The sequence below is a fragment of the Callorhinus ursinus genome, unplaced genomic scaffold (genome assembly GCF_003265705.2).
Source record: "Callorhinus ursinus isolate GAN/ISIS: 27379988/994484 unplaced genomic scaffold, GSC_fseal_2.0 scaffold7, whole genome shotgun sequence".
Lineage (NCBI taxonomy): Eukaryota > Metazoa > Chordata > Mammalia > Carnivora > Otariidae > Callorhinus > Callorhinus ursinus.
In genome coordinates this window covers 40,114,679-40,127,349 of record NW_027397069.1, presented here as the reverse complement: position 1 = coordinate 40,127,349, position 12,671 = coordinate 40,114,679, and the positions used below count along the sequence as shown (strand labels likewise).

At 34.2% G+C, this 12,671-nt stretch overlaps 1 protein-coding gene across 3 annotated transcripts in view; it reads left to right on the top strand.

The window, feature by feature from the left end:
• Positions 1 to 12,671, top strand: part of TDRD3 (tudor domain containing 3) — a 158,133-nt gene that overhangs the window by 55,833 nt on the left and 89,629 nt on the right. For all 3 annotated transcript variants that reach the window (XM_025874788.2, XM_073894469.1, XM_073894468.1), the window contains exon 3: positions 1,068 to 1,133. The gene's annotated coding sequence lies outside the window, so the exon portion shown is untranslated. The remainder of the gene's footprint in view (positions 1 to 1,067; positions 1,134 to 12,671) is intronic.

The following is a 12,671-nucleotide window of genomic DNA, read 5'->3' as shown; positions in this document are numbered from 1 at the left end:
TGTATGTCACAGTTATTTTAATCATCTAGTGTTTTCCCCTTAAGTCTAACATGAAGTTCTGTCTTACAGTTTTTGTGATTAAATGCACTCTATTTTCTTTTATTTTGCTTTTAAGGAGATGAAGAGCTGTTGTTATATTTTAAGGAAGAACAGAACAATATAAATTTAGTTACCAATCTAACCTCACACTCTCAGTCATCAAAATTTCTTAGCTTAAATAATTAGGCCTTCTTCATGAGTATTGATTTTCCTCTGAGCAAATTTCTTATTGTTCCTTTAGTTTGTACTTCCTAAAGAGGACAATATCCTTCAAAGTTCTGCTTTTTTGTAAATTGTATAGTTCAAGTTTTGTTTTTAAATCAGAAATGCTACAACTTTGTTTCTGTTAGTTCTTATGTTTTCCTTTTTATGTTTTGCTTTGGTTTGCTGAGAAATATGTACTTCTGCACTTTCATATAGTTAGTCATTTGTTCACTAACTTCAATTTCTGTAATTTGTTTAAGCAAATGATACAGATTTTTACTACAATGAAGTCTTCCTATTCTTGCTGTTGCAGTGGTATTTGTTCCCTAGGATATTTGTATGTTATATAGCTTTGTTATGGGTATCACAGCCAATAGAATAATGTGTTTTCATGACTCTTCATATGAATGTTATGTAGGATTCAGTTATCAAAAATATATTCGTTCTGTTCATGTACTAAAAGTAGTCAGTTGGTTTGGGGTTGGGGCATTAATTTTTTTAGTAAGACTACAGTTTATATAAAATCAAGTATTAGGTCTTAATAGAGAAGATTTAGTAGTTAAGTTATTGAAAGGAATATAACCAGAATTAAGGCCTTAAACCTTACTATTCACCTTACCAGTGTACTTTAAACAAAATATGTACGGGACTATGTTATTTGAAAAGATCGATTATATGTATAGATCTCATAATCAGCTAAAAGATACTGATTTAAATTTTATTCTGCAGGCCTTAAGTAATTTCATCTTTTGTTTATGAGTGAGATTAGATTTAGATTTACTCTTCTCTATAATTATATTTTAATAATAATATTTTTATTTTAGACAGACTTAAGAACAATTGGCAAGAAATTCCTCCCCAGTGACATCAATGGTGGAAAGGTAGAAAAGGTAAAGAAAAACATTAACTTCCTAAATTATGCTAACTACAATAAATACGAACATTTACTAAATTACTGGAATTATTTTTTGTCAATAAAGACTAAAGACTAAAGTATTTTGCAACTGCAAAATACTTTAGAAGTGAATAGGTCACAGAGTTATCCTTATAGTGACTTTCTATACAAATGGAAAATTATTGACTTGAACTTTTAAACTTTTGGTGACTTTCTGACATTTAAAAAAAAAACTTCGGCTTCAGGAATTATAATTATGGCATACTTACATGTGAGACTTACCAGATATTGCTGGAATACAGGACAAGGACCTTTTGGTATCTTTTAATTTTAGTTACCTATTTCCATGTTTATTTAATGAACTTATTTGTATAAAATTATAAGACTGTGAGAAGATATTAGGAGCAATTTGTCAAAGCTGTGCATTTGGTTATTGCTTTCATTTTTGTACCACATATATATATTAGTGTATAATATATATATAATATGGTATATTATGTATGTCATATATATTAGATAATTTCAAATATATATATATTCATGTTGTGAATTTTTTCAGTGATCTTTTTAAAATCCAGGGATACAATTTTTAGATACCAACTACTCAATCTTTTACTTTTTTTTAAATTTATATTCAACTTCTTCTTTTTATTTTAAAATACATGTGAATTGTCTCAGCCAAGAATTTTATGTGCTACTGGTCACTTTTTGAACTATTAAAGAACACCATTATCTATAATTTAAATAAATACTTTCAGTGTGTATGTTTTGTGTTTGGATAAATACTCTTACCATTTTAACACTTCGGTATTTAAAATAGCTATCAGATATTTTAAATTTTAGATAATTATAAAAGATCTATAATGTAAACGTTTCTCACATTTTCTAAATATTAATCCGTTTATGTAAATGATGGTAATCATTTTGCTGGAAAGAACCGTAAGAGAATTTCTAATCTACTCTTGTTTTTGAGACAGATGCTCAGAGAAGAGGTTATGTATACTCCTCAGCAATTCATTTTAATATTTAACAACACTTTGTGTCAGCAAACTTTAATTATATTTTAACCTAAATTTCTTATGTTACAGCTTAAAGTTCATAATGTCTTCTTGATCTTCCCTCAGGGGAAATGGAGAACATCTGCTTACTTTTCCTTGGGAATAATTCTTCATATACTTGAGGACGTGTAAATGTCATTGCCACAGGTTTCCTTTTGCTAAAGCTAGTTACCCTGATTCCTTTGTTTATTCTGTCTCAAACTTTTCATTCAACTTCATTGTTCTCAGAGTTCTCTCCAGTTTCTGTACATCTCTTTTTTTGGTTGTGGTAGTAGTTCTCAGACTTCATTGTGCACCACAATCACCATGAAGCTTGGGTAAAACACAGATGGCCAGCTCCTCACCCTCTACCCCTGACTTCCCCAGTTTCTGATTCCATTGAACTAGGATAGAGCCCGAGAATCTGTATTTTGGACAAGTTTCCATGGGATGTTGATTCTGGTGGTCTGGAAAGCATACTTAGCAAGTTTCTGGACTATGGAACCCAGATTAGGCAGCAGTCTTGGAAAGGTCTGACGAGTGCAACTGTTCTTTACAGGAAAGTGACTAACATCAAAGCAGTAATCCTCATTGGAGGTAGATTAAAGGAGTATAGAGAGGAGTCTTCAAACTTTTCCCGAAAGAGGCCAAAAGTAAATGCTCACATGGTGTGTATTGTTATTATATTTACTGAGTCTTGGATAATACCATTTTTAGCATTTGGGAATTTGAGAGTGGAAAGGAAGAATGGAGAGCCGGTTGATCTGTGATCAGGTAAGAAAGATTGTAGGCCTGTAGTTAGAAGACAGTTAATCCTGGGTACATTGAATTTACATCTTTTTTGTTCTAAGACAAATCTGGGGACTTCAGAAAGCACTGTCATCTGGAGTTTGAGACTGGAGTCTTAATAATAGCTTTTAGTTACCACTGTTAATTTGGGAGAAAGTAGAATGGCAAAAAATGCAAGGAACTTAATCATTAATTAATATAGTAGTTTTGCTCAGGTTCTTTCCTCTTTCCTTCCATTCTTTTAACATTATTTTGCAGTTCCTATATTTTCTCCCTAAGGTTGCCCATGACCTTAATGCCAAGGTTTCAGACAAATTTTAAAAGTGCTGAAGGGGAATGGGGTGCCTGAGTGTCAGTTGAGTGTCTGACTCTTGATCTCAGCTCAGGTCTTGGTCTCAGAGTCGTGAGTTCAGCCCCCACTCCCAGCATACTTTAAAAAAAAAAAAAATGCTGAGGGGGAAGATGACTGTTTTCTCCAGGCTTCCAAGACTAAGCCAGGTCTTCCCATAGGCAGTTTATGTTTGAGGTTTAGGCCATAAAGATTGTGAGAGTGGAGGGAGGTGTGGTGGGGAAACCATCTTTTGCAACTTCTTTTCTGGGTGTTTTAGGGCAGGCTTTTTTGCATTTCTTAGATATTACAAGGTCTTGGAACCGTGGCTTATAAGCTAAAAATCATAGAACAAAGTCATAACAAAAAAGAAGTAAAACTATTCTTTCTAAAAAGCTGTTTAGTGTTTTTCATATTCTTTTTAAAGTTTAATATTTTGCAGTAGTCATTTTCATAGCTTAAGCCTCTGAACCAAAGTATAGAATTGTAAAATATAGGTTAATGTAAAAATACTTTGTTACCAGTCCAACTATGTGATGACCTTATGCATTACTGTGGAACCCTAAAAAGGAAAGGCTTTCAGGTCTGTATTTATTTTTTCTTCTGAGTTTTAAAAATGACAGGTTGTATATGCCTTTTTAAACGTCAGACTGTGATTAAAGACCTAATTTTACAAATGGGACTGCTCAAAACTTTGGCAGTACCGACATCAACCACAAGATGGCTTCACTGCCTTAAAATTCAAAGTGAATGCCCTTTCACCATCAGTCTAGAAAATTAGATGTTTTTGAAAAGAAAAATAATTGAAAAAAGTTTTAAGTTTTAATTTAAATAAAATTATATCATGTTTTATGTATGTTAATTTATTCTGTGGTAAATAATACAATTTGTCAGTGTTCCTTCTGGTGAGTTATTAAAATTAAACATGCACTCTTATTTTTCAGAACAATGAATTACTCTGAAATATTGATTTTACTATGCTTTATTTACAAGTGTTTGTTGGCAAATATTAATAGAACTTCTGTGGAGTTTAAAAATGACTGCACAGGGGCGCCTGGGTGGCTCAGTCTGTTAAGCGTCTGCCTTCGGCTCAGGTCATGATCTCAGGGTCCTGGGATCAAGCCCCACATCGGGCTCCCTGCTCAGCGGGAAGCCTGCTTCTCCCTCTGCCCCTCCCCCTGCTTGTGCTCTCCCTCTCTCTCTCTCTCTCTCTCTCTCTCTCTGTCAAATAAAAAATAATCTTTTTTAAAAAATGCACAAAACAATATATAGTAGACGGATACTCTTCTGATAATTGAAAAACAACCTGTTCACCTTACATTCTTTTTTTTTTTTTTAATTCTCCCGGGGGAAAAAAAGCTAAAAAGGTGAAGGATAGAGGTGTGGAAATAGGCAAATGATACGCTAGTAGAAGGGTTACTTTTGACTGGGGGTCCCACAGTGTTTTCCTCATATTTCGTTTGCTGTAATTGCTCTGAACGATTGAATAAGAGAAATTGTGTTCTGCGCTATACTTTGATGTACAAATTGATGCTTTTCACAGGGCATCTCATATTTGGGAGAACATATTCAAGATTATGTCTATTTCTCACTTAATAGACTTTTATAATACCCTGTTTTTAAAATTTCTGAGGAGTAGAAACTTTTAGGTCTTCTTCTAATAAAGGTACTACCATATTTATGATTCAGAAGTTTTCTTTTTACTGTTGTTTGTAAATTTTTTTACATTTATACTCTCGCCGTATGTGAATATCGCTTGAAAATTTGAGATAGGGATGAGGGACTACCTTTGCAAAGCTCTTTTTTTCAGCATCCCCAGTGCATTTGACTTGCTTTCGTCTTGATCTTTTTTTGGTGCAAGTTTCTAACTTATCTAGGAGAACCCTGATTTCCAGCAAACTCTTCTTTTTCTTCTCCTTCTCTTTTTTACTAAAAATCTACTCTGCTAGATCCGATGTTAAGCAGTTTATATGCATTATCTTTGTGGTCTTCAGAAAAACACTGAAAATAGAAATGATTACTGCCCTTTTTTTTTTTTTTTACTGCAGAGATGAAGGAACTATAACTTTTTTAAAATCTGTCTATGTTGCCAGGCAAATGCTAGTTATTCTGCAAATCTCCACTCATATTCCACTTCTCTCCTAATTTTCCTGACTCCTTTTGAGCAGAATTAATTTTTAAGCACCAATATTTCTATTGCCCTTTATGCCTATATCTGCTTTTGCTATGTAACAAATTTAGTTGTAGTTTTAGAATGTGTAATAGAAAGACAACAGACTTTGGTATATGTCAGATCCGGATCTGAATCCTAATTCTGCCTCTTACTAGCAGAATACATTACCCTCTGCCAGCAGCAGCATTATTATTTCTATTTGGAAAATTACAAAAAAATTAAAAACCTACTTTATTGTACAAACTATAAACAGCGTGTGACAAAATCTTGACTGATAACAATACACGGAAGATAAGTATAGTAGACGTTTGTGATTCCTAGAACCTGAGTTCTCTTCTGGTATGTGTGGGAATGTCCCATCTTTCAAGTCGTGGTGGTGGAGAAGAAAATGCCAGACACATTTTCCCCAGCCTCCTTTGCAGCTATGCCATGCATATGTAGCTCAGCTCTGCTAGTCAGCTGTATGGACTGCTGCTATGGACTTGGGCTCATCACTCAAATAAGCAGGAACTGTAGTGAATGCTCTCTGCTCGTGGTAGAAGCTATAGCAAGATTGAGTGTCTAGGGTAATAGCTGCAGCAGTACCGGGATAAGTGTCGAGGGCTGGTGAGACTGATAGAACAAGGTGTACAGCTGGACGCTTGCAGTGTGCTGGTCCAGCTTGTTAACAGCTCATGAACACCGCTTGTCAGCATGTCTTCCTAGTTTGGAGTTCAGTAACATGTTGTTGGTAGTTGAAATCAGCCATGGGAGTTGGCAAATGCTACAAATATTAAGGCTTCTTCTCTCCCCTCCCCATCTGAGAACTGTTTTACCAACGCACCATGGCCACTAAACCAGTTCTGTGGTTTGATTATGAGTGTTTTTTCTGTGTAGGCAGCAGACCTAGTTCTTTAATTCTCCTGACATTTCTGTGAACTATCCAGTGTCTTAATTTCAGAATATCATGTAGATTATTTGAACTATTTTAATGTAGTGTTTAATATATGCAAACATCTGTTTTAGGCTTAATAATGAAGTGAGCAAGTGTGAAGTCTCAGCCTGATATAAGAACTAGAACATTACAGTACCACTCTGCCTACCTACATGTCCTAGCTCTTCCTCCCTCCCACACCAAGAACTGATTGCTGTGAATTTTAAGTTTAACTTTACTTTTAAAAAATATTGTAGTTACATATGCAATTATTCCTAAACAATATGTATTTTTGTTTTTAAGGTTTATAAAATGTTAACATGTTGTCTGCTGTACTTTGCTTTTATCATTCAGTGCTCCGTGTCTAATAGGTATCCATGTGGCATATACCTATTATTTATTCATTTTCTCTTTTATATAATACGAAACTGTGTAACTATACCTCAGTTTACTTATTCATTCTCTTGTTGATGGATATTTAAGTGCTTTTTCTTTTGTTTTTACAATAGATGCACTACTTCTAGGAACAAATTTGTATATTTTTCTTGATGCATGTATGTAAGAGTTTCTCTGGGGAACATAACCAGGGATTGAATTATTATGTGCTAGAGCTAAGCCAGTGTTCAACTTTATAAGATTATGCCAAATTATTTTTTAATGTAGTTGTACCAAATTTATATTACCTTCAGTAGTATATGCAAGGTACCATTAATCTATATCATTTGTGACACTTGAAATGATCAAATTTTTCTAATCTTGTGGTTGTAAAATATGTTATTCTTCCTTAGGCTCTTCTCTCCTTGCCCACCCCTACACCCGTATAAATTTTAGAATTCTAAATTTAGAATCAAATGATCAAGTTTCTTAAAATATGTTGGAGTTTTGATTGAAATTTGCACTGAATTTGCAGATCAGCTTAAAGACAGTTGATATCATTATGATACCATATTATTAGTGAAATGCTTATAAGCTGCCTCTGTGAAGAGAAGAAAAAAAAGCCCTCATATATATGTAGCATCTGCTACTTTTTGTAGCAGTATTACTACCATGGCTGAGTATAAGCTACACCATGAAATCACTGATGCCGGAATTGGGAAGAAATATGCATTATAGGCTCTTGTGAACTAGCATGAGCTGCCTCTAGCGCACTCCTAGATGTATCTCTTCATTTATTTAGTTTTTTCATAGTTTTATAATTTATTAAAGGTATATATAGGTCTTGTATCTTTTGTAAGATTTATCCCCGGAGTATTTTATTTTTGTTGCTGTAAATGGTGTTTTTAAACAATTAATAGTTTTTCTCTCTGGTAATTGTATATTGATCTTAAATTCTCCTAACTTGTACTTATTATTCTTAATATTATATCTGTATATTCTTTTATGTTTTCTTTATAAATTTGCCTTTTGTTGACATTTCATATGAGTGGAATGCACCATATATTCTCTCTTGTATCTGGCTTCTTTAACTTAGTGTAATGTTTTTGAAGTTAATGTGTCAGTAGTTTGTTTCTATTTATTGCTGAGTAGTATTCCATTGTATGGATATACCACTTTTTTCTTTTCATTCACCAGTTGATGGACATTTAGACTGCCATGCTTAGTTCTCTTTTATTTTTCCACTGCTGTTGAAAGTATGTTGATGTTTTTCTTAATATTATCTCTTAAATCATTGATTGGCATCATTACTCTCTGCTTCTTGATCAGTCCTGTTCAGTATCAGTTTCATTAGTTTTTGCAAAGAACCAGCACTAATCTGCCAAGCTTGAATTTTGTTTGCTATTTCATTAACTTCTCTTTATTATCTTCTTTCTTCTACCTTATTTGAGCTCAGTCTGTTGTTCTTTTCATAATTTGTTAGTTTAGCTCATTAGTTTTTTTTCTCTTTTCTAATATAAGCTATTAATTTTCTCCCCCTGCTGTTTAACTATATCCCAAAGGTTTTGCCCATGTTATTTTCATCATCATTCAGTTCTAAACACTTTTCAGTTTATATTAAAGTTGTATTTGTTGCCTGTTTTAATCATAAAATAATATCCTTTGTCTTTCTTTTTGTTATAGATTTCTCATTTAGTTATATTGTGATCAGAGAATTTGGACAGAATGAGAGCTGTATTTGAAATTTCATAGAGGCTTACATTATAGCTTGATATGTATTTGTACATGTTGCATGTTTGCTTGAGAAGAATATTTGTTCCCTACTTATTAGGTTCACAATTCTATGTAAATTCTCTAGACCAGGCTTATTATTTTATAGTCTATTTTTGATAATTCCAGATTCTCCAGGCCTTAGAGACTTAATTTTTTAAATTATTTATTTATTTATTTATTTTATGATTCCCATGCTTTGTGGCTTGTTACCTTATGAGTCTCTTGATATTTTCTTGTGATTTCATGTTTCTTGCTCTTTCTATATGGGAATCCTGGGCACCTGACTCAGCTGTGCTTTCTTCTAGAAGGGATACATGGAGCGGGGTGCTACTAACTTACAGTGAGCTGAGGTTTTGGCTAAGGTTAGTTTGCTACTTTTCCACTAGCCCAAAGTTGAGGCTCTCTCAATTTCAGGGTTGTTATTGCCAGAAGCACACATAGATCTTCTCTGGAGGAAAATGTCCATCAAATTGAGATTTACCATAGATGCCTGAATGGATAATGTGAGGAATGTTCTGAAATTTCTAACATTGTGTAGATAGTTGTCTTTCATCCTAGTTTTCTTGAGTCTGATATTATCCTTAAAATAGTACAGGGTGTGAAAAATCATACTTTTTTCCCCTGTGGTCTTTTCCTGCCCTATCCTCATGTTTATTAAAATAAAATTTTGTTAAAATGATATTAAGAGTTGTTTTGACAGGGCAAAGAAGTAGGTTAAAAAAGAGAGCATCATAAATGATTTTTAAAGCTGGTCCTTCAGGCTTTTAAAGTAGCTAAAGTGGAGCAACTTTTTCTTTTTCCAAGGCAGCTTTCTGGAATCATTTGTCCAGTTGCTTAGATCCTAAGGTAGAGATGTGAATGGTCTAGTCAAAAACTTCTCTAGACATTCTACAAAAAAAAAACAAAAACAAAACTTCTCTAGACATAAGTGAATGAAAAAATGAACCCTAGGAAATCTTACTGAAGCCCCTACTGGAAATGCTTTGAAAGTAGTGATAGAGAATGAAATGAATTATGATTTTAAGTACTTAAAAGGACTGTGGAGGATGAAACTTTTTAGTCTGTTAATTTTAACCACTTTGCAATAATACTAGAAAATTGATCAGAACTTAATCATACTCATAAATCCTTCATAATTAATATACTCATAGGCCCTATGTCTAGGTTTGATGGAGAATCTGGTGCTTATGTTGTTAGGTATTGATGGAGGAAATTTATTTCTCAAGGAAATTGATAAGATTATAAAAAGAAATGGCTAGCAGATATTTCACAGTATCACAGACTGTCTAAATTTGGATGGTTTCTAGAGTCCTAAAGAAAAATCTGTTTTCCAGGTGTGATCAGACTGTAGATAACTGGTTGGTTCCATGTCATCCAGCCTTTGGAGAGTCTCACTAATAAACAGGAATGCTATTTAATATGATCAATAAAGTAATAAACTAATAGAGCCATTTAAATCTGGTATTGCATATCAGTTTATATGACTGGTTAGGAGTTCAGATGACAGGGGTGTCCATCTTTCTAAGGAGAGGAAGGAATGAAGCCTGGGTGAATTTTTTTGGCCTCAGATAATATTTCTGGCAGATATTTGATATCATTTATTATGATGAGAAATCTTTACCTGGAGAGACAATGATCAATTCTTCTTACTTATTTAAACTTTTTACAGTAATTTTTTTTACATGTTCCTTATTACTCATGCAAAAGAGAAAATCAGACATTAAAGAAATGTTGGGTGGGACGCCTGGGTGGCTCAGTCAGTTAAGCGTCCAACTCTTGATTTTGGCTCAGGTCATGATCTCCGGGTCATGAGATCAAGCCCCACATTGAGCTCCATGCTGGGCACGGAGCCTGCTTAAGATTCTCTCTCTCTCTCTCTCTCTCTCTCTCTCTCTGCCCCTCCCTCCCCAAAAAAGAAGAAGAAATCTTGGGTAAAGATTAATCTTTTTTTTATTATTTTCATTTAAAATTTATATCTTATTTTACTTTGGGATTGCCCTTGACACTAGTTGGGCACAGATTTTGAGGTTAATTTTCATTCAGTATTGTGGATGCCTTTAAATGATTTTATTAAGATTTATTTATTTATTTTAGAGAGAAAGAGCACGAGTTGGGGGGGGCAGAGGGAGAGGGGAAAACAGATTCCCCACTGAGCGTGGACCCCAAAGCTGGGCTTAATCTCATGACCGTGAGATCCTGACCTGAACCAAAATTGAGAGTTGGATGCCCAACTGACTGAGTCACCCAGGTGCCCCACCTTTAGATGATTTTAGATTCAGGATTTAGAGTTAGGATTTATAATCTTAGAACTATAGTATTTTATTTTACTATTTGTGTTTTATTTAGGTCCCATACTTACATATTTTGTTTACTACAGAGTATAATAAACTGAATTTTGTGAACATAAGAATGAAAACATTCATTATATCTGTTGGCTTACTTATAGAACATTTCTGAATTGTGGAATCACTAATATTAAGGCTTGATGATTCACATTGAGAAGTGACTATGAAAAGATTGTAAACTCTTCTAAGAAGAGTCTAATAAATAGTGCCTCCTTTTCCACTTTGCTTTTGAATCAATTGAGAAAGTAAAGCGTGGGAGATGTGGGCTAAAATGTCAACTTTATTATTGATGAGAATTACTTTGAAAGATGTGGTTTATGGACCCACTGAACCACAAACCAGGCAGACTTAACACACTCCTTCATGGTAGTGTCAATCCAGTGAAGAGCCTGAGTCAATACCTCCTACCTCAGAGTTCCTAGCTAGATCCCAAGAAAAAGAAGGGGGAGAATGAACCCAGTATATACAATATATTCTTCCTAACCAGATAAGTCATTCCATGAGCAGGTATATTAGTTTCCTAAGGTTCCTGTAACAAATTACCACAAACTTGGTGGCATGAAACACAGAAATTTATTCTCTCACAGTCCTGTAGGCCAGAAGTCTAAAATCAGTGTGTTAGCAGGTTTGGTTCCTTTTGGAGGCTTGAGGGAAAATCTGTTTCATGCCTCTTTCCTAACTTCTGGTAGCTGTGGACAGTCTTTGACATTCCTTGCCTTGTAGCTCTGAAACTCCCAATTTTTGCCTCTATCTCCACATGGCTTTTATAGCCTGCATCTTTTTGTGTGTATTTATACTGTGTGTTTATGTCCCTTTATCTTGTTAGGACACTCATCATTGGATTTCCAGCCCATCCTAATTCAGGATGATCTCATCTTTAGATCCTGACCTCAGTTATGTATGCAAAGTCCCTTTTCCCAAATAAGGTTACTTTACAGGTTCCAGGTAGATGTATCTTTTGGAGGGGCCACTATTCAATCCACTAAAAGGACTAGAGAGGCCAGGATGGAGTAATTAAATAAGTAAACTTGTTGCTTGCTAGGAAATATTAGGAGCTGGGGGCAGGTGTTATTTCCTAGCATTCCCCAGCTTTTTGTACTCATTCATGGTCAACTAGGATGTAGGAGATCAACCCTGTGTTTGTGTCATTGACATTATCTTCAATTTATGTTTCTTTGGTAGAATCTTAAAGTAGGTTTATACTTGTCTATTTTGTTATCATTAATGGTTAAAACTAGGTAATATAATCTATATATCCACTGGACTGCACACAAATAAAAGGCAGTTTATTACAACACATTGAAAGCAAGCAAAACCAGCAAAGGTGTCCTGTCAACCCTCAGGGGTTGTAGAACTCCCCAATTCCATAAAGATACATTGTGATCTGTATTTCATATGACCGAGTTAGGGTGCCCTTGTCATGCTGGATAAGAAATACTAGGAAAGTTTAATTTTTTTCTTAGTAAGAGTTAAACAGAAGCAAAAGTTTTCCTGTCACGATTCAATGGATGTACTCTCCCTAGGATGCATGAGTCTCACTTTGGAACACATAGATTAGATCATTGATGGTCTAATAGAACTGTTTGTAGTGAGGTAGACAGTTTATATCTGTGTTTTCAGATACAGAACATTTGAAATATAGCTAATGTTACTCACGAGTCGAATTTTAAATTTCATTTAATTTTAATTAATTTAAATATAAATTTAAATAGTTGCATATGGGTGGTGGGCCATATTGGACAGCACAAGCTGTATATTCATCAATGTCTAAGTTAAAAATATTAGGAGTAGTAAAATAAA